The sequence below is a fragment of the Lissotriton helveticus genome, chromosome 1_2 (genome assembly GCF_964261635.1).
Source record: "Lissotriton helveticus chromosome 1_2, aLisHel1.1, whole genome shotgun sequence".
NCBI classification, from domain to species: Eukaryota; Metazoa; Chordata; class Amphibia; order Caudata; family Salamandridae; genus Lissotriton; species Lissotriton helveticus.
In genome coordinates, this window is record NC_136058.1 from 197488831 (window position 1) to 197512099 (window position 23269).

A 23269-nucleotide genomic window follows, 5' to 3' on the forward strand; every position below is an offset into this window, starting at 1 on the left:
ATCTTCCCCAAGATTACAAGATCCATCCGGTATTCCACGTGTCCCTGATTAAACCTGTACATCCTGACACTCGTCCTGATTCCCCGCCCCCTCCCATTGTTGTAGGAGATCACATGGAGTATGAGGTCAAGAAAATATTGGATTCAAAAAGATTGAGGGGGCGTTTGTATTATTTGATCGACTGGAAAGGTTATGATAGTTCTGAGAGATCTTGGGAACCAGAGAATAATGTCCACGCCCCCCGTTCAGTTCGCTCTTTCCATGCATTAAATCCCAATAAACCAGGACCCCTGAGAAGGCCTTTGGGGGGGGAAACTGTCAGGAAAACTTAAACAACAATCCCCCTGGGTCGTTATCTGCAATGTACATAAAAGACTTGGAGGTAGCAATGCTTGTTTCTTTGATTTCATTGGTGATGATTCTTGTTGAAACACACAGTTGTTTGGCCCAATGCTTGTTGTTATTACAGGAGACATGAATATTCATAAGGAACTCACGTGGGGCAGGTGCGTTCAACTGACGCTGCCTCGCACGTGAGACACAGGCTATATAAAGGTTCACCGGCTCCCTGAAAGACGCTTCGCTTCTCAGCTAGCGCGTCGCTTCAGGAGTTCCAGGGATTTGACTCCAGCACCCCGGTCCCGCCCTTGTCCTGACACGGCAGCTTCACCCTACCAGACCCTTGTGCTCCAACGATCGCGGAACTTCTCTCCAGCCTCCAGTAGCTTCCTGGAACATTTCTCGAATACCGGCAGAGACGAGTCTTCAGGCTTCCGGTTTCTGCATCGGAGCGGCTTGACAGTCGGACTTCCTGTTTCCTCCCTCCGGCTTCAGGACTTGAGTTTCCGGATCATTGAAGGAAAACAGTAAGACTTTTCTGTTGTTTGAGGTTAAGTGAAACAAGCCTTGGCAACACCAAATCGAACCTTGGTAAAGTTGGTAAAGAACCTTGGCAAAGGCAAATCGGATTCTTTTCTTAGAACTTTCTGGGCTAGTACTATTGTTTATTGTTTATGAGAAACCTCTTGTGGATGTACCTTGATTTGAATATTTGATATGCTGCAGTGACTGTAAAACTGCAATAGTTGATGATTGAGAAGTAGTTCTTTTGGGGCTTGTCTTCTTTCTTGTTTTCTTATTTCCACAGAACCCCTTTTTAAGACCACACATTATTAAGTGCAAGGTAAGAAAAGCACACTGCATGCCAAGAGTTGTTTCTGTTTCTACTAACCAGTTAATTGAATTGGTTGAACTGTAATGCTTCTACATTTCATGATTAGCAAATATTGACTTGACATATTTATTTTCAAAGGTGTTTAAAAGACTTCAACGAAGTTTAAAGTACGCTTAGATCTTGCACATGAAGTACAGGAGTGGGCCTTTCTAATAGTTGGTATGTATGCGTGTAGTTAATTTAGGATTGATATTGGGACAATAGGAATGATGTTCATTAACAAGTGATCTTTTAACGCAGTTTAGCATCAGAGTAAATCCTGCTGATCAACAAAGCCCAGAGTGCTTCAAAGGGAGAGACAGTCATCTCGAGAAGAGATCCTGTGTTTATTTCTCTCTCTCTCACTTTCCGTCCCCCATTCCACTCCCCTTTCCGTCCCCCACTTCCCTGTCCCTCTAGGGGTCAGCACTTGTGACTAGTGTTGAATTCCTGGTCACATTTGTTGGTTCCAGGAGGTGTTGGGATTAGTCATCACCAAGACGGAAAGAACCTGGGCTCTTGAGGTGGCACGCCTGACAGAAAGCGAAGCCTCAACTGTCTTTATTTCCTCTGGTTTTGACTAATCCCATGGAGGACATGGATGTAAACCAGTTAGCAGAGTTAGTGCGCAAAATGAATGACGAAATACAGGATTTACGTCTTGAAAACCAATCCCTCAGGCAGGAGCTAGATCACACTAGGGATGAGTTAGAGAACACAAGAGAAGGCTTCACCTCTTGGAGAGACAAAGGAGAGTTTAAAAAACCTATTCTATCACCACCTAAATTTGGGATTCCGTTTCAAAGTCAAATTCAGGGCCCAGGTTTGGGTCAAGCTCAGCCAGCTCAAATCACTGTTGTCTCTCCACAACCAGTTCCCCTAGCCAATCCAGAACGCTTCTCAGGAGATAGTGCTCACTTTACTACTTTCATGAGTCAATATCATCTACATTTCCTATGTAAACCTCATATATTCACTTCTGACACCACTAAGGTAGCCTTTATTATCTCTTATTTAGGAGGGGTAGCAGCTAATTGGGCCATGCCTCTGGTGGATAAAAACTATCCCCTCTTACACAACTTAACTCATTTCAAAACTGCGATGTCTAGGTTATTTGCGAAACATGTGTTTCTTCAAGCGTCTGACAATGAGCTACTAAATCTGCGTCAGGGTTCTCGAGATTTGATTTCTTATGTGACCACCTTTAATCGCCTGTTAGCTGAAACTCAGTGGCCAGAAAATAAAAGGATATCTTTATTTTATCGAGGGCTTAGAGAGGAGTTAAAAGATTCATTAGCACACATCGTAAATCTACCTGATGATTTTACCGAATTTCAGGACCTTGTAGTCAAGTTAGATCATAGACTAGGTGAAAGAAGGTCTGAAAGACCAAAGTTAGATTTCAGGACCTTACATTTTAAAACTGAAAAGAAGGTTATTGAGGATAAAAATGCCCAGGTAGAGCCAATGCAGATAGGAGGGATTAAAGGACCTCTATCACAAGATGAAAAAGATAGAAGAAGGAAAGCTAATTTATGTCTTTACTGTGGAAAGGCAGGACATTTCGCCAAAGAGTGTCCAATTCGGCCAGCTAAAAAGAAATTATTGGCCACAATACAGGATCAGGAATCGGAAAACTAGTGATCTCGAGGGAAGGAGAGGTCGATCCCTCGGGAAGAGACAGGTTAGAGATCTCACGTTATGTAACCAGTATTGTAAATCATGTACCTCGTCATTTCACCATACGGATGATTTTAATTCTAGCCAATCAACAAAAGCATAGTATCCCAGTACTTATTGACTCTGGAGCTACCGGAAACTTTTTTGATTTAGAATTCGCAAAAAAATTAAACTTGGATAAGATTCCCAAGAAGGAACCAGAACCTGTGCGAGCTGTAGATGGTTCGGCACTTTCATCTGGTTTAATTAGGTTTCACACTCTTCCACTTCTTCTTCTAGCCAATAATGGACATACAGAATTGACAGTTTTTGATCTCATTGACACTCCGACTTTTGGGGTAATCTTGGGCATTCCCTGGCTGGAGTTACATAACCCAAAGATTGATTGGGTTAAGCGTACTGTAACTTTAGATTCCGCACACTGTAAAACACATTGTTATCAGGAGTGTAGAGATCCTAGACTATCTCTTACCTGTGCTGCTACCCAATCTGACCCAATTGATTTGCCAGCTGAATTTCAAGATTTCTCGGATGTTTTTGATCCTGTGAAGGCGACCAAGTTACCCCCTCACAGGGTATACGACTGCAGAATAGATTTAATTCCTGGATCAGTGTTACCCTGTAGTCGGATTTATGCACTCACTGAACCCGAGAACCAGTATCTAAGAACTTATTTAGATGAGTTATTGGAACTAGGTTTTATCCGGCACTCTACCTCTCCGGTCTCATCTCCGTTATTTTTTGTGGCAAAAAAGACGGGCGATTTGAGGGCTTGCATAGACTATCGTGCAGTGAATAAGGCTACAATTAAAAATCGATACCCATTACCACTGATTCCTGTACTGTTAAATCAGGTTAAGGGATCAACCATTTACACCAAGCTGGATCTTCGTGGGGCTTACCACTTGATCCGAGTTAAAGAAGGAGACGAATGGAAAACGGCCTTCCGCACCAAATTTGGACTTTTCGAATATACAGTGATGCCCTTCGGCCTTTGCAATGCTCCAGCAGCCTTTCAATATTTCATTAATGAGGTCTTGCATGAGCTGTTGGACATTTGCGTCATTGTATATATCGATGACATTCAGATTTTTTCCAAAACTCCTGAGGATCACGTGTTACATGTTAGATCGGTCTTGCAAAAACTACGAGATAACTCCTTGTTTGCCAAACTCGAAAAATGTGTCTTTAACACATCAACGGTCGAATTTCTAGGTTACTGGTTGTCTCCAGAAGGAATTGTCATGGACCCCAAAAAGGTAAAAGCAATTCTAGATTGGCCTACTCCCACATCAGTCAAAGAGGTTCAAAGAATTTTGGGGTTCGCTAATTTCTACAGGAGATTCATCTCAAAATTCTCGGAAATTGTAGTACCAATTACCAGTCTTTTACAGAAAGGAAAGAAATTTCAATGGAGTACAGAAGCAGAACAAGCTTTTGACACACTAAAAAGGGCCTTCACTTCTGCTCCCATCTTAACACATCCTGATCCTGACAGACCGTTTTTTGTCGAAGCCGACGCTTCACAAACCGCTATTGGAGGAGTTCTATTACAGAAAGATGCTAACTCTGGGCATTTCCACCCTATCGCCTTTTTTTCTAGGAAATTGTTACCAGCAGAACAAAATTATACGATCGCTGAGCGTGAACTTCTGGCAATCAAGGCTGTCTTTCAGGAATGGAGACACCATCTTCTGGGAGCCAAACATACAATAACCATTTTTTCTGACCATAAGAATTTGCAATTCTATTCCACTGTAAAGGCTTTCACACCACGTCAGATGAGATGGCTACAATTCTTTAGCGAGTTTGACTTCGTTATTACTTACCGACCTGGAACCAAACAATTGCTGTCTGACACCCTTTCACGTTTGGATTGCAATAAGAATAGTGAGTCAGGAAAAGGACAACAGAGTATAATACCTATAGAAAAAATTTGTGCTGAAATCACGCAGTTAGATTTCCTATCTATACTCAGGGAACAGACCAAAGACCTAAATCAAAACGATTGGCTTTCACAAAAACAAACTTCAGTATCAGACGGTATATTCTATCTAAAAAATAGAATATTCATTCCAAAGGAGGACTTACGTGAGTTAGTAATTAAGTGGAATCATGATTTGGCTATAGTAGCTCATCCGGGTATTAACAAAACTACAGAGTTGTGTCAAAGATATTTCTGGTGGAAATGAATGAAGTTGGACATTCAGCAATATGTTCAGACTTGTCCAGTCTGTGCTCGACAAAAAACTTCACATTCACTTCCAGCAGGTCTATTACAGCCAATGGAGGTACCCCCGACACCTTGGCATACTATCAGTCTAGATTTCATAACAGATTTACCAAGATCATCAGGGATGACTACTGTTTTGGTAGTAGTGGATTTGCTATCTAAAATGGGGCACTTCGTTCCATTACCTAAACTCCCTTCGGCAGTCGAATTCAGTAAAGTGTTTCTAACCAATATTGTAAAACTGCATGGTTTACCACAGAAAATCATCTCAGACAGGGGTCCGCAATTCCTATCAAAATTCTGGAAACAACTGAGTACACATTTAGGAATAGATGTGGCATTATCATCAGCTTTCCACCCTCAGACTGATGGTCAGACTGAAAAGGTAAATCAATACTTAGAACAAAGTCTGCGTTGTTTAACCACCACCTTGTCCACAGAATGGGTAGACGCTCTGCCATTAGCAGAATTCACTTATAACAACACAGTACACTCCGCTCTTGGTTGTTCACCATTCTATTTTCTCACAGGTCAACACCCTAGAACTCTACCGATTATACTCCCTGAAAAAGGAACTGTTATGCCAGCAGTTTCAGACAGATTAATCAGTTTGCGTAAGTTTCAAGAAAATGTGAAACAAGTGTTAATAAAACAAAAAGGAAAGATGAAGCTTTATGCTGACCGACATAGAACACCAGCGCCTGTTTATAAACCTGGAGATCAGGTTTGGCTTTCCACCAAGAATATACAAATCGAGGGACCTAAGAAATTAAAACCAAGATTCATCGGTCCGTTCCCTATTGAAAAGATTGTAAACCCAGTTTCAGTGAAATTGCATCTTCCCCAAGATTACAAGATCCATCCGGTATTCCACGTGTCCCTGATTAAACCTGTACATCCTGACACTCGTCCTGATTCCCCGCCCCCTCCCATTGTTGTAGGAGATCACATGGAGTATGAGGTCAAGAAAATATTGGATTCAAAAAGATTGAGGGGGCGTTTGTATTATTTGATCGACTGGAAAGGTTATGATAGTTCTGAGAGATCTTGGGAACCAGAGAATAATGTCCACGCCCCCCGTTCAGTTCGCTCTTTCCATGCATTAAATCCCAATAAACCACGACCCCTGAGAAGGCCTTTGGAGGGGGAAACTGTCAGGAAAACTTAAACAACAATCCCCCTGGGTCGTTATCTGCAATGTACATAAAAGACTTGGAGGTAGCAATGCTTGTTTCTTTGATTTCATTGGTGATGATTCTTGTTGAAACACACAGTTGTTTGGCCCAATGCTTGTTGTTATTACAGGAGACATGAATATTCATAAGGAACTCACGTGGGGCAGGTGCGTTCAACTGACGCTGCCTCGCACGTGAGACACAGGCTATATAAAGGTTCACCGGCTCCCTGAAAGACGCTTCGCTTCTCAGCTAGCGCGTCGCTTCAGGAGTTCCAGGGATTTGACTCCAGCACCCCGGTCCCGCCCTTGTCCTGACACGGCAGCTTCACCCTACCAGACCCTTGTGCTCCAACGATCGCGGAACTTCTCTCCAGCCTCCAGTAGCTTCCTGGAACATTTCTCGAATACCGGCAGAGACGAGTCTTCAGGCTTCCGGTTTCTGCATCGGAGCGGCTTGACAGTCGGACTTCCTGTTTCCTCCCTCCGGCTTCAGGACTTGAGTTTCCGGATCATTGAAGGAAAACAGTAAGACTTTTCTGTTGTTTGAGGTTAAGTGAAACAAGCCTTGGCAACACCAAATCGAACCTTGGTAAAGTTGGTAAAGAACCTTGGCAAAGGCAAATCGGATTCTTTTCTTAGAACTTTCTGGGCTAGTACTATTGTTTATTGTTTATGAGAAACCTCTTGTGGATGTACCTTGATTTGAATATTTGATATGCTGCAGTGACTGTAAAACTGCAATAGTTGATGATTGAGAAGTAGTTCTTTTGGGGCTTGTCTTCTTTCTTGTTTTCTTATTTCCACAGAACCCCTTTTTAAGACCACACATTATTAAGTGCAAGGTAAGAAAAGCACACTGCATGCCAAGAGTTGTTTCTGTTTCTACTAACCAGTTAATTGAATTGGTTTAACTGTAATGCTTCTACATTTCATGATTAGCAAATATTGACTTGGCATATTTATTTTCAAAGGTGTTTAAAAGACTTCAACAAAGTTTAAAGTACGCTTAGATCTTGCACATGAAGTACAGGAGTGGGCCTTTCTAATAGTTGGTATGTATGCGTGTAGTTAATTTAGGATTGATATTGGGACAATAGGAATGATGTTCATTAACAAGTGATCTTTTAACGCAGTTTAGCATCAGAGTAAATCCTGCTGATCAACAAAGCCCAGAGTGCTTCAAAGGGAGAGACAGTCATCTCGAGAAGAGATCCTGTGTTTATTTCTCTCTCTCTCACTTTCCGTCCCCCATTCCACTCCCCTTTCCGTCCCCCACTTCCCTGTCCCTCTAGGGGTCAGCACTTGTGACTAGTGTTGAATTCCTGGTCACATTTGTTGGTTCCAGCAGGTGTTGGGATTAGTCATCACCAAGACGGAAAGAACCTGGGCTCTTGAGGTGGCACGCCTGACACCCTAACCCCAACAAATAAATAGTCATTCAAAAGTCCCCAAAAAACCCAACTCCCAATTCCCACCCCCCAAAAGTCTCTAAAAAAGGGGCAAGGGACACTCTAGGGATGCACAGTGTTGAGTTTGGCCTCCAGGGCATCATGCCTTAGGGCCAGGGCATCGTACTTCTCCTGGAGGGTGGCGTGATCTAAGCGGAGGCCCTCCACCACATTCTGATAGTCTTTCCATTTCTGGACCTCCGCCTCTAGGTCTGACACTCTGCGGAGTGCTCGGCGCAAGCGAGCCTTTACACTGCTGTGAGGTGCAGCCTTTGCTGCTTGGCGGTGGCGTCTGCCAGCACGGCTCCGTTTGGCTGGAGCACTGCGCTTACCGGCAGAACGTGGGGTCACGGAGGAGGATGCAGATGTTGATGCACTGGACTGCGTGTCGTCCCCCTCCAATTCCACCAGCCGCCGATATTGGGCAACAGTTGCTTCCAGCCTCCGTTGCCGGGCCAGTACAGCCAGCATACTCCTCGTCGGTTTTGAGGTTTTAGTATTACCAACTATATGAAGAAAGAAAGACATAATATGTAACCAATGCTCTTTAAGAATATGATTAACACAAAATAATTCAGCAGGAAGTTGTGTCACAGTACAACTAGCAACTAGCCAGCGCAGTACAAAACTATTCAGGCCAGTATCATGGGCGTCCGCAGGGAGGGGCAAGGGGGGGCGCTTGAATCACCATTTCCCTTCCCACAACTCACTTGTATCCTTGGTTTGATGCTCTTTCATATGAAAGAGATCTGGCAGAAGCCCAGGCGATATGTCTGTTTCCCTCTCTCTCTCTGTCTCCCTCTTTATGTCTCCCTCTACCTCGCTGTCTCTCTCTCTCTGTCTCCCTCCCTCACCCTCCCTCTGGCTCCCTCTCTCTCTCTCTCTCCGTCTGTCTTCCTCTCTCTCTGTCTCTGCCTCTATCTGTCTGTCGGTCCCAGCCTGCTGTAATTACCATATTGTAATTTGTCACTGGGCCACCACTGGATACACATCATATCCTATCTAAGAGTCAGATAGTACCATGATCCAGCTTACCTGTACTCGCCACCGCCACTGTCTCCTTCCTCACAGTCTGTACTTCTTGGTCCGACTCCTCTTGCGCCGCCTCCTCCCCAGAGTGATCCTCGGACTCAGAGTCAATGATCACCACCACATCCGAGCTGGCCCCGCCACCAGATGTTCCACCTACAAAGTAGATTTAAGAATGTTAGATTACACCACTCACTAGTATTTGGTCTATGAATGAAGAAATGTGAAAACAGAAAAATTTATTGACTGTCTACTCTAGTCTAAAGTAAAAATTTCCCTCCTTCCAGGGAAGGCTGTTGTCTTGCTGCATTTTTTTGTCATAATTGATGAATGCTTGATTAATTTTAACACACACCATTTTTCTCTGAACAGACAGAAACTGGACTTCTAAGGACAAGAGCAACATCAACTTCAAACCAGGTGAAAGCTCGGCTCGACCACAAGAAATGTGTTCCATTACTCATCAACTCAGCACCAAGCACTTTTCCATTTCCAACTAACTTTATTTTAATATATGTGTTTACTTAAACGTTTAATAAAACTTTTAAACTTGAATAGACTCTGTGGTTTTTGGTCCTCCAGACTAGAGTGACTAAGCGAAAGGTTTTGCAATTTTTGCAAGGAGGAGTCCGTGCCGCTGACACTACCAGGTTTATACAGTGTGCCAAACACGCCACTCTGAAATATTATTACTCTGGTCTTTGGTGTCCATAGTTCGGTTTGTGGAGAATTGTCCCTGCAACAGTAGTATTATTGATTTTGCTCCTATCTAAACACTATTTCGAAAAAATTAAATTAGGAACGCTTGGACAACAATAGGTCCTCTATATTTAAATGAAAACTTACTGGGGCCAGCAAAGGAGCACTCGCCGCCCTGGCCTGCATCCTCCTCCTTTGGAGCCACTGCATCCGTTTTTTCTGTCTGCTTGCCCCATGGCGGACTTGACGTACAACATGAAAGAATGAACAGAAAACATTGATGATTGCTGCTTGCCGATGTCCTTGTCAACCAAATCAAACATTTAGAAAGAACAAGAACCAACTATTTCAGCCAAAAAGAGGGCTACAAAGGAAGGACTGCACCTGAGCCTCTAATCTAGGGGCAGATTTACAAGCCCCTTGCAGCTCTTTTGCTCCGTTCTTGCGTCACTTTTGTGATGCAGCGCCACAACAAGAGAGGCGCCATGGTGTGGCGTATATTAACAACGTGACGCATATGGGAGATGCATCCCATTCTAAAGCCCTGCGCCATAAGGGAGCGTTCCAGCGCAAGGGAGGGTGTTCCTGCGCAGGAACGCATGCTAAAAGTGGCTATAGGGAATATATAAAATTTCAATCAGTCATTTAGGACAATGATGCGTCACTGAAACCCTGCGCCTGCATGAAGCAGACTTACGGCTTGACGCAGCATTGCTGGAGCTGCGCCATCGTTGCAACGCAACTCCATCAATGAGCCGCCTTTACGGCACCGATGCGTAACGCTTCGGTGAAGTTTTGGGACCATGGTGTGCTGCATTGTAAATACTGCCCACCATGGGTGGTGCTGGCGTGCCGCACACTTTGCAGGGATGCGCAGGTAATTGCTAATCTGACACTTAGGGGCATACTTACGAGTTCTGAGCTGGACACCTCCAGATGTGCACCAGAACAAATGCGTAACGCAAAACTAACCTTGCGTCACGGCAGATGCGCCGCAATTACAATGCGGCAAACCCTGGCGCAAGGTTAGGCAGATGCGTGACGCATCTCGTGACGAAAGAGAGGCGCATCTCTAGAGTCGCGTCGCAGGCGCGATGCAACTATAGCAATGCTCAGGGCTGCCCAATACTTAACATACCGCATCAGTCCTTACGCCTGCTTCAAGCAAGCAGGCATAAAGAATTGACGTAGCAGCGTCGCGGAAGTACCTGCATTAAATCTTGTAGATTTCACGCAGGCACTTTTGCGAGGCGCACAGCTGCCTGACCGCCACCCCCCACCCCCCACCCCCCCCCCCTGCGTGGGAACGCACCCATTGTGGCGCAGGCCCAGGCCTTAACGTGGCGCATCTCCTTAGATGCATCACGTTGTACATGACTCGCAGGGATGCGCCACGTTTACGTCGCTGTGCGTCAGGTAAGGCAGCGTAAACGTGGCACAAGTGGCTTGTAAATCTGCCCCTTTGTGTCTAGCATTACGCAGTTCTGTAAAATACACTCATGCATTACTCAGCCCAATTAAATGAACACAAAATAGAAAACAAATAAGCAGTGGCACCGCCACAGAGAAGGAGAACAGTGCACCTGAAATGCACAGAAGATTTTGAAATATTAATTTACCTCTCTTATCAATGTAATCAGCAGCATTATTGCTCTTTGTAAAAAATTAAAACAAACATTTGCAATATAACACACAGAGCAGGAGAAAAAACAGAGTAGTGAGTGATGAAAAAATTGCTACTACTACTCACCAAGCCCGGGGACCTCCACTCCCAGCACGTCTAGCAGGTCGCGCTCTCGGTCCAGGATATCGGTCCAGCGGTGGGTCACTTGATTGTAGGTGCGCTGGACCCCCGTGATTTTAAAAAGGGCCCGACACACCTGCCCCCACCGCTTCCGTCGCTCCTGGCTGTTGGTATAACCAGCAGCGATCCTGCCGCCTGCCGCGATGGTCCTGGGGAGACGGCGCTGCACAGAAAAAACTAGTGCGCCCACCTCCTCAGGGCTGAAGATCTCCCGGGGCACCACCATTTCCGCCCTCAAGCGGCCACACGGGAGCCGGGCACGGGCTGCGGTGCCCGTCTTGGGCAGCTTGACAGCTGTCTTCACCATGTTCTGGGCAGGTGTTAGCAGTAAGGAGACAAAATGAAAAAGAATAAGAGTAGGGAAGAAGGAAATAAAAGTTAAAAAAAGTAGTTGAAAAGTAAACAAAAGTAGCCTAAAACACAAAAATATAGACCTAGAAAAATAGAGGGATAGAAAAAAGTTAAATAGATCAAAAAAATATTAAAACAAGCAAAGGATGGCAGAGATATACAGAGGATAGAAACACCATGCCCAGACACATAGGAATGAATGAAAAACAAGATGGCGGCCCGAACACGTGCGTGTAAGTAAGTTCGCACGCGATTTCTCTCGCGAACTCGTGCGAACTTGAATTCGCAAGGCGCTCATTGCGCGAGATTACACATAGCGGGCGGAAACGGAAATACGTCACGCAAACAAAATGGCGGCGCCCATACTCAACCTTGGGGTAACTCGCACGACTTCGCGTCTTCCACGGTCGAGTTCGCACGACGCCGCGCCTCGCGAATAGGGCGAAATTACCGAAAAACGAGTTTTGCAAAAGCAAAACCAACGAGCAGGTGCAAAAGTTCGAGTTCATCATTTGTAACCATTTACCTGTAGTGCTTCCTGAAGGGGCCCTCCAGAATCCGGTTGCCTACTTGCAACTATTGTGTGACCCTGCTCTGACAGTCACAGAATAGTTACAAGTATGCCATTGCATCCTGGTATTGCAACAAAAAGGAAAGGGAGCAGACAAGCAGGTGCCAGCCTTCATTAATGTCAGTTGGGGCAGGGCAGGTGTTGTTGTTTGCAAAACTTAGTGCAGGTGTACTTGGCTTTGCCACAATAATGTACACTCACTAGTCAATCAGAGGGTGCTGTGATGACACCGAGGGTGGCATGGGTGTGCCAGCCAGAGGGTGGCATGGGTGAACCAGAGTGCCAGTGTTGACAGAGGATGGCAGTGCTTTGCTTTGCCCCAATAATGTACACTGGTGAACCAGAGGGTGCTGTGATGACACAGAGGGTGACATGGGTGAGCCAGAGGGTGGCATGGGTGACCAAAGAGAGTGCCAGTGGTGACAGAGGGTGGCAGTGATGAAGAAAGCCTTGCAAACAGGCTGGGCACGTAGAAACAACAAGTTCGCAAAACTGGCGACCCGACAAGTAAGTTCGCAATTTGCGAAATTGTACAAATTCCTCGCGAACTTGCAGAAACCCGTGCGAACACACACCCCAAAAAAAATCCGCAAATCCGCGAGAGTTCGCGGATTTTGCGGATTTTCGCAATCCGCAAATCCGCAAATCCGCAAATTCACGGATTGCCAATCCGCAAAATCCGCCCATGCTTAATGTCGAACCTCTTACAGAAATTCTCCAAAACTCACAGATATCCTACCACATGTATGCGGATGACACGCAGATATACATAAAGATCGCCTCCCTTGAAGACATTGAGCTACTGAATGAGACTTTAAAACTGGCATTGGAATGGTTAACTACCAATCATCTGAAGCTAAATGCCCACATAACAGAGTTCCTACTAATCTCCCCAACAAGGAGCCAGGCAGAAATAAAGGAATGGACCAAGTTGGTGACGGCGCTAAACTGCACCCCAACCCTAGTCAACTCAGCTAAATCGCTAGGAATCACTTTAGATAAAAATCTTGACATGAAAGCCCACATTAATTCAATGGCTAAAAGTGCCCGCTTCCACCTGAATTACCTAAGAAAATTGAAACCATTCATCTCAGAGGCCGATCTTAAACTGGCAATCCATTCCCTAGTTATCTCTCGGATTCAATATGGTTGCACCACCTTAGCCGGCTTACATAAAACGTCCACAGCACCACTAAGAGCTTGCCTCAACGCAGCGGCAAGACTCAACACGGGATCGAGAAAATTCGACCATATATCCCCTCACCTGAAAGCATTAAACTGGCTACCCTTTGAAGCCAGAATTCAACTAAAGATAGCATGTATCACCCATAAAGCGCTCCACTACAACACGCCAAGATACCTAGCCAAGAAAATTGAGCTATCAGGAGGTAACAGACCAGCTAGGAGTGCCAAGGAGTTGCTGCTGAGACCAGCCTTTTTCCAAAAGAAAAAAACCTATGACAGAGCGTTCTCAGGAGCTGCCCCCAGAATCTGGAACTCACTCCCTCCAAGCATTAGGAAGATTCAGAATATTGCAACATTTAAGCGGGAAGTGAAGAGCTTCATGATGAGTAAATTCCCTACATAGGCTCATTTGATCACAATTACGAGCAAGTGCAGCCCTACTACTGAACATTTGCGTCGGCAGAAGGGGAACCCCAGACAGGAAAAAACTGTAAGGACATTCGACGATATGAGACCGGCACCTCTACTGAGAATAACCTGTATACAAAATGCTACCCCATGTAAATGTGAACTTATATATTTATCTCACTTCCTAAAGCCATATAATCCTCTACCTCTTACATGTTTGCGCAAATGGAATATGATATAAGTTAAGCCTTAACCTACCTCTTAATGCATAATGCACATTCGGAAAGGATATATATCTATATGCACCCAAAGCCTTATAATTATCTACCTCATATCTGTGTGTTGTTATGAGTGTGACTATACTGTTAATCTGTAACCTGCTCTTTATGTGAAGCGCTCTGATACCCACGGGTCTTGTTCACGCTATACAAAACTTTATAATAAATAAATAAATAAATATACTCTTAAGTGCATTATAACTTCACGGTAAATGCTAACTTTGGAATGGCTGCATGGAAACATGTCGTGTTTGGTGTCAAACACTTTGGAATCATACCCCTCACACCAGTCCTGGTGGTGGGGGTAGAATTCCACCCTTCTAGAGGGAGAAGACATGTACACACTTACCTAACCGGTAGTAGTTTAAATAGCCCCAGCATCACAAAATGGATGTTGCAGCCACAGACACGGGTCTGACCTCCTGCTGCTGGATGAAACTCCGGCAGGGGAGGCCTGGACAATAGGTTTCCTGTCACAGGGAGGTGTAAACACCCCCCAGACAGGTTTTAGTGTATTGGGGCTGGGTGGGTGCATTCATAGAATGCTTTTCAGACAGTGCTGGGGAAAAACTTGGTGTCCCTGTGCATATCCCAGTTCAAACCGTTTGCAGGGGTGCTCAGCCCCTGCTCCGGCGTGAAACTGGACAAAGGGAAAGGGGTATAACCACCCCCTCCCTGGATCCTCCCATAGGTGGGTCCCCAGAGTATGTCCAACCCCGTATCTTAGTATAAGTATAGGATCCCAGTCCTTAGGACGTCAGATTACACCTGGACGAAACTCTGCAACATATATCCTGGAACTTCAACATTCTATTTCGACTAGCAGACAGAAGAATCTCCCGTGGGGTCAAGGAGTGACTCCCCTGTTCAAACAGGCACCAACAAAGCATTTGCAGGTCTGCATCTTCGAAGCTCCCGCTGGACTCTGAAGTACCTGCAGCCCAGGAAGAGGATTTCCAGACTTCTCTAAGGCCGACATGGGTCCCCAGCAAAGCTTAGACTTACAGTCCGAACGATTGATGTGGAACCAGAACACCTGACACCGTGCACATTTGATAAGTGCATTAACTTCCCGAGCTTTTCTGAAGTTGTGCTTTAGGTTACTTTTAGCCCAAGCATCATCTGCACCGAAGATTGTGGGCCTACACTCCATGAGTGTTCCGTGGACCTGCTTCTAGCATTTCCCCTTGATGCTTCTTTACGATCCCTGGTCTGTCGACTGGTGGGTTCCCACGAAGGTAACTCTTCTGTTTCTTAGGCTTCTCTGCTTGCTCCAGTTGTGCCCTGACTCCCCTCCAAAGGGTGAGTCCCTCAGACCTTGTTGGTCTGCACCGAAGCTAATCTTTGCTTTCTGCATGGGTTGCTGTTGCCAAGGCTTGTTGGGTCTAATCCGGATACCGACGCCGCAGCACTCGACATCCTTTGTGCCACAGCTTGAATCCAGCTCCTGGTTTTCCTTGACATCTCCTGGTCCTCGTGGCTGAAGTGTCAAGCTTCACCTTCTTCACCCGACATCGATGGACATCTGTTCATTGCCTTCCTGGTCACTGGCTAGTGACCAAGACTCTGTCCCCTCTGCTTTCAGGTTTTTCAGATCTCCGATCCACCCTTGGATCCACCCGGACACTTTTCACTTGGTCGCCTGCAGCATTCTTCAGCAGCTCGCCATTGAAATCGACGACGAAACCTGACACAAAAAGACACCTATGCACCCAGCTTCCCTGGGTGAGGTAACTCGAGTACTCCAGTGCTCCCGTGGGTGTTGACTCTATAACCTCCTTGTTCTAAAGGGGTTTGCTCCAAGTCCTCTTTTAAGTTTTCTTAATCTGTAATTTTCCAACCGCAACTTTCCCCATAGAAGTTAATGGTGATTCGTGGCTGTGTTTGGACACTGCACGCGTACGCCGCGGGTCCCCTGTGTCACTATCTTGGGTGGTTCCTGGTGGCCCCAGTGGTTCTAACATTCAAACACAAGGTTGCCCCAGTAAGAATGGCCCCAATGCAGGTATCTCTCTGCAGTGCGGATGACAGCGCACTTTCACTCTGATGTCCCTCGAATTCAAAAGGCTTGACGCGTTTCGAACCAGAGTTCTTGTTCATGCGCCGAAATGACAAGCCAGGCAGCAGCTGCATTGAGCACCAATCTACTTTTTATTATTAAGTCTCGCCCCAGTGGGCGTGTCACATGTCTCACCCATACGCTATGCATTCTGGTACTTGCGGTGCTCAAAGTATATTCAAACCAAATGGGCGCTGTTGCCTGCCCACATTGCGTCCATCAAACACCCCTATTAGCAGTCCGTCATTGTATGGAGACAAGCGGTAACTTTACCTGTGTGACATGGCCCGACTTTGGACCCAGAACTGTGGCTGAGGCGTCTGAAGACCTAAGGCAACCACGAACACCTGTATAGAGCACTCTCAACACCAGCGACACTCTAGATCTGCTCACCTCAAATGTCTGCTATTCTATCAAATTCTTTAAGCTTAGGATTAGCACAGTGCCATCCACGCCGAGATAGAAACTGACAAAGTATTTTGTCGTTTCTACAGCAACGTCTTTAAGCATAGAACTAGCAAAGTGCTGTCCTTGCCGAGCAGTAAAATGGCAAAAGCCATTTGGCGCTTACCTCCACTAAGTGCCACGGAGCTGTGTTGCAGAGTGTTGTAAAAAGGGGCGTGGCCTCTGAACACCTCTCTGCAACACAGCTTTCTGGCGCATACTGGAGGTATCTGGTGGGCTGGTTGGCCCCCAGGGACCCTCGGGATTGAAGAGGAATTAATTCCCCAAATTAAAAAGCACCACAGGGCATGTTTGCAGACATGTTACCTCAGGCCCCGCCCCTTTCCATCACCATTGTACAAACGCACCCCATGGCGAGTTGTAAGTTGGGGAATTAATTCTCTTTCAATACTGAGGGTCCTGAGGGCCAACTAGCCCATCAGATATCTCCAGTATGTGCCAGAGAGCTGCATTGCAGACAGGTGTTCAGAGGCCACACCCCTCTTTACACCTTTCTGCAAGCCAGCTCTGTGGCGCTTACTGGAGGTACCTAGTGGGCTGGTTTGACCCTAGGGACCCTTAGGATTCAAGGGGACTTAACCTCCCAACTTAGAACGACCACAGGGCTCGTTTACACATTGATGAAGGGAGGGGACAGGGCCTGATATGACGTGTGCAAACACACCCTGTGGCGTGTTTTACGTTGGGGAATTAATTCCCCTTCAATCCTTCAACAACATCCACCTCAGTGCAGCCAGGGGTGATGTATGCCTGTCCTTGATGGAGCTCGTGTCTATGGGAGAACCCCTGGACCTGGGATGTGCCTTGGCCGTAGGAGGTGTCCTGCCTCTGGAATGTCCCTGATCCCTGGGCGGTGCCCTGTCCCTGGGTGCAGACTTGTCCATTGTAGTGTCCCTCTCCTTTGAAGTGACCTTGCCCTTGGGAGTGTCCCTGCTCTTGGGAGGTGCCCTCTCCTGTGTAGTGTCCTTGTCCTTGGGAGTGTCCCTGCTCCTGGGATGTGCCCTTTCATGTGTAGTGTCCTTTTCCTTGGGAGTGTCCCTGCTCTTGGGAGGTGCCCTTTCCTTTGAAGCGTCCTTGTCCTTGTGAGTGTCCCTGCTCTTGGGAGGTGCCCTTTCCTTTGAAGCGTCCTTGTCCTTGTGAGTGTCCCTGCTCTTGGGAGGTGCCCTTTCCTGTGTAGTGTCCTTGTCCTTGTGAGTGTCCCCGCTCTTGGGAGGTGCCCTTTCCTTTGAAGCGTCCTTGTCCTTGTGAGTGTCCCTGCTCTTGGGAGGTGCCCTTTCCTTTGTAGTGTCTTTGTCCTTGTGAGTGTCCCTGCTCTTGGGAGGTGCCCTTTCCTTTGTAGTGTCTTTGTCCTTGTGAGTGTCCCTGCTCTTGGGAGGCCTCATTCAAAAAGAGCTAATGAGTGGCCCTGGTGTGGCGGTGCACGGCTTCCGCTATATTTGAAAGCGCATACGCGCCCCGCGTTACCTATTTCCATTGCCTACATGTGCACGGACCGTCACGGTCACAGATCTGCAAACGCATGTGCGCGCTTCCGCCACGGTGCATCATTTGAACATAATCAAAGCCTGGCGTCGCCATGGCGGTGCACGTATTCCGCGTGGGCGGTGCAGGCTAACACATACTTTTGAATATGCAATTCGAAATGTCAGTTGATACCCTCCTTACAGTCACATTGCAGCACCCACCGCAGACCGCCGGTCCAGGCCAGTCAGCCACCGCACATCCAGGCCAGTCACACACCGCCGGGTGGTGGGCGGTCACCCACCACCGGTCCAGGCCGGTCCAGGCCGGTCACCCACCGCCAGTCCAGGCCGGTCACCCACCGCCGGTCCTGGCCAGTCAGCCACTGCCGGTCCAGGCCAGTCACACACTGCCGGGTGGTGGCCGGTCACCCACCGCCGGTCCTGGCCAGTCAGCCACCGCCAGTCCAGGCCAGTCACACACCGCCGGTCCAGGCCAGTCACCCACCGCCGGTCCAGGCCGGTCACCCACCACCGGTCCTGGCCAGTCAGCCACCGCCAGTCCAGGCCAGTCACACACCGCCGGGTGGTGGCCGGTCCCCCACCGCCGGTCCAGGTCAGTCAGCCACTGCCGGGTGGTGGCCGGTCACCCACCGCCGGTCCAGGCCAGTCAGCCTTCGCCGGTCCAGGCCAGTCACCCACCGCCAGCACCCATTGGTGTGTGACCGGCCAACACCCGGCGGTGGATGACCGGCCACCACCCGGCGGTGGGTGACCGGCCAGGACCGGCGGTCTGTGGTGCGTGCTTCAATGTGACTGTAAGGGGGGGTATCAACTGCCATTTCGGATTGCATATTCAAAAGTATGTGTTAGCCTGCACCGCCCACATGGAATGTGTGCACCGCCATAGCGATGCCATTGAGTCTTCATTTTCAAATGATGCACCGTCGCGGTAGTCCGCACATGCGTTATGAGGGGTGTGACCATGATGGTACTTGTCCATACAGCATATGTCATGCACACTATCATGAACAACGACCATCTTCTGTGTAGGTGAAAGGCGTCCACACATGGCATATGTACACACACTGCATGTCTCCGCACACATGTCATGTTGATAGTTGTACATGTGTGTTAGGACATGTACAGAATGCTGCAACAATTATGATGTAAAGTCAATGGCCCATGGCCACGTGTGTATTTCATATCCACGGTTTTTCATGTATAGTCATACTATTGACCTTGCCAGTGGTTAACTATGGCTATTGATGTGCACCCAAGTTGCAACACATGTGCATGGCGACGTGTTGACGTCATGGTTTTGCGTAGACACGTTTAAATTTATACACATCTACACAGTACATCAAGGGTGTCTAACCACATTCAGAAGCTGTTGTGAGTGTGTGGTTTGTGTGTGCGAGTAACAATGATGGGGTATACATGCATTCTGTGTATGCATATGTGTGTTGCCTGTTGTGTGCCCATGCATGTCATGTGAGGATGCCCAGCATTGTAGGTGGGGTCATTGGTGCATGAAGACAAGGAGGGTGTGTTCCATGTACGTATTGTGTGTGCACGTGTGTCTGTGGTGACGCTTGTCCACATTTGGGTCCTCAGTCATGTGTTGTTGGCAGTTCTTTAGACATGTGTGCACGTTACTTTGGACATGTTTGCACACATGATGTTGGTTGTAACTGAACATTGTTTTTGTAGTTATCTGGATTGCATCAAATATTGGTCACGTCACACAACTAATCATTGTCGGCAACATGTCTTATTTGTATTGTGTTGGTCAACATGTGATAGTGTGGAACAGCTATGCGTTGTTGGTCAATTGACATCTGCTCGCATCTACTCCCACACAGGAGAGCTCCAAATGTGCATCGACCATACACTGTGCTGGAGGACATGGTGGACGAGGAGGTGATCCGTAAGTTCCGGCTTGATCAACGTAGATTGCTAGAGCTTGTAGCCCAATTGTCACCTCATCTGCAGCCACGCAGAACATATCCTGGAGCCATTACACCCACAGCACAGGTGATGGCGGCACTACACTTCTTTGCAACTGGCACCTTCCAGTACACAGTTGGACATGCCGGGGGGATGTCACAATCCATTTTCAGCATGGTACTGCGGGATGTTCTGAATGCCATGATGCTTTACAAGGATGAGTACATCCATTTTCCACGGCCGACAGAGTTGGCAGCAGTCAAAGGGGACTTCTATGCCCTGGCACAGATGCCACACGTAGTGGGTTCCATTGATGGCACACATATCGGTCTCATTCCACCCCAGGCATGTGAGCCTGTATATCGCAATCAAAAGCACTACCATTCGTTCAACGTGCAGGTGGTGTGCCTGGCTGACAACATCATCTCCCATGTGTGTGCCAGATTTCCAGGGTCCGCCCATGACTCACACATCCTGCGGAACAGCATTGTCCCCCAACTGATGGCTAATCTGCATCCCGAACGTGCGTGGCTTGTAGGTGAGTATGCTGTGAGGACAGTTGTGTTGTATGTGTGGCATGGTGTACCCACCAATCCTGGTAATGATATTTGTGTCTGTCATCCCCCCACATAGGCGACTCTGCGTACCCAAACAGACCGTGGCTTCTGAGTCCCATACGTAATCCTACAACACCTGCTGACATGCATTATAATGATGCCCATGGGAGCGCACGTCGAGTGGTGGAACGTACTTTTGGACTGCTGAAGTCTAGGTGTTGCTGCCTGGATAAAACCAGAGGGGCCCTACCATACTCACCAGGCAAAGTATGCAGAATCGTGATTGCCTGCTGCATGCTCCACAACCTGGCCTTGCGTAATAACATTGAGCTGATCATGGACCCTGAAGACCAACAGGTTGCTCGGCCTCCCATCCCAGCCATGTCAACTGATGAGGATAGTGGTGAGAAAGAAGGTGTGCACCAGAGGCGTCAGCTCATTGAATGCTATTTCCCTTGAATGTGAGTAACTACCTCTTGTGCAGTTAGACAATGCGTGATGTATGTTTGGTGGTGGAGTGTGGATGTGGTGTGTCTATGCTGCCTGTTCTGGTATGTTCTGTTTGCAAATGTGTGTGGTAGATGGTGTACATGCAATGCTCCCTGATGTGTGTCCTGTGATCCACTTAATTGGTGATGAGTGTGGTTTGTGGGATGTTGCAGTACAGTGTGTTGTGATGGGTGTGAATCACTTTCCTGACCTGTGTTTGTTGTTCTCTCATTATCCCTAGATCACTCCCACAGAGCCATGATTCTCAACAACATTGATCCCTGAACCTGGTAACGTAAAATTCTAAGACAATCATGTGATTAAAACATGGAGCCCACACATCATTGAGTGTTTACGTGATGTTTATTAACAGTTTGAGGATTGATGTTGGTGCATATTTACAAAGAAGTGTTGGGGGGAAGTGAGAGTTGAAGGTCATGGCAGATGAAAACACCGTGGGGACACCACATTGTGTCATGTCCAGCTAGTCCAACAGACATGTGGCAATGCTTGGCATTGTGGGACAGGATAGTTTGCAGGGTGAATGGCAGGCTCAAGCAAGGGTGAAGTCATTGACGGCCCCTCTTAGAGCGGGTAGATGGGGCATTTCCACTGCTGTCACCGGGATCCAGCCTCGGACGGCCCCTTCATCTTGGAGCTGGAGTGGAGACAGCTGTGGGGGCAGGTTGGTCAGGGGCCACCTCCCTGTCCGTGGGCTCAGGTGTGGGTGGCGGTGGTGTTGGTGACCGGTACCGCTGGGCACTTGGGTGAGGGGGTGGTGGTGTGGCGCGAGATAGCCAGTCCCTCCACAGAGCAGTTTGCTGGCCCATGAGGTCCACAATTTGGCCTATGCGTGTATCAATGGACCGCAACAGATGACTGCTCTCTTGTGAGTCTTGGTGGGCCCGATCGGATTGTGCCTGCGACCGCTCATAGGAGGTATTGACTCTGGCGATGGCTTCCAGGGTTTCGGCGCCAGGATGTGGTGGGTGTCCTTCTCCACCTCGCCGGACAACTGCACTCCTGGTTATGAGCGGTGCCCTCACCTGTGTCCTCTCACGTCCACTCTCCCTGCTTGCCTGAGATGTCGAAGGCCCATCATCGGGCGATGGGTCAGGCAGGGTGGCACAGGCAGGAGTGGTGGTGGTGGTGGCTGCACAGCTCACAATGGCAGGTGTTGTTGTAGTGCCACCGGCCAAGGTGGTGGAGGCAGGGATGTCCTGGGAGCCTGATGGCCCTGGGAGTCTGCTTGGGCCCGCATCGTCCTCTGCACCCGAGCTGGCAATGGGATCGTTCCCAGGGAGTCCGTGCAGAGAGGGGGGCGACTGGTGCTGGCGGTTGCTGGTTTCGCCGGTCAAGTTGCGATCACCTGCGGCACAAGATTTTCATGATCAATGCTGTGGACATGACATGTTTTTGGTACCAACATTTTAATTCACTAACCTCTCACACCCCCAACCCCCACCACCCTCCCTGTGGACATGGGGGCCTGTTGGGAGTTGTAGTGCTGGTCTAACACACACCCCACCCACCACCACCCTCCCTGTGGACATGGGGGCCTGTTGGGAGTTGTAGTGCTGGTCTAACACACACCCCACCCACCTCTCACACACACCCCACCACCCTCCCTGTGGACATGGGGGCCTGTTGGGAGTTGTAGTGCTGGTCTAACACACACCCCACCCAACACCACCCTCCCTGTGGACATGGGGGCCTGTTGGGAGTTGTAGTGCTGGCTGCTTTGACAACATGCAAGGCTGGAAACGTAGGAGGCAACATTTGTGTTTGGTCATGGCGGGTGCATTTGAGGCCAGGACTTCACATTTGGGTGACTATGTGGCCCACATGCATGGATTGGAGCCTGGGAGATGTGTGTTGTCAGTTGTGCAAGGCAGACAATGTCAGTGTGATAGTGGTGATTGGTTTGTACTTACCAGCCTCTAGTCCCTCCTCGATTCCTTCCAGGCTCTCAGGGTGCAGTATGCCCAGCACCTTCTCCTCCCATTCTGCATATGGTATGGGCTCCGGGGGAGTGTCGCCGCCAGTGTGGTGTGCCCGCAGGTGGTTCTTTGCCCTGATGCCTTTCACCCTTGTCTTGAGGTCGTCCCACCGCCTCTGGATCTCATGTTTGGTGCGTGGCACGGTTCCTGATGCATTCACTCTGGTCACTATCCTGTCCCACATGTTGTTTTTGGTTGCCACGCTGGTCTGCT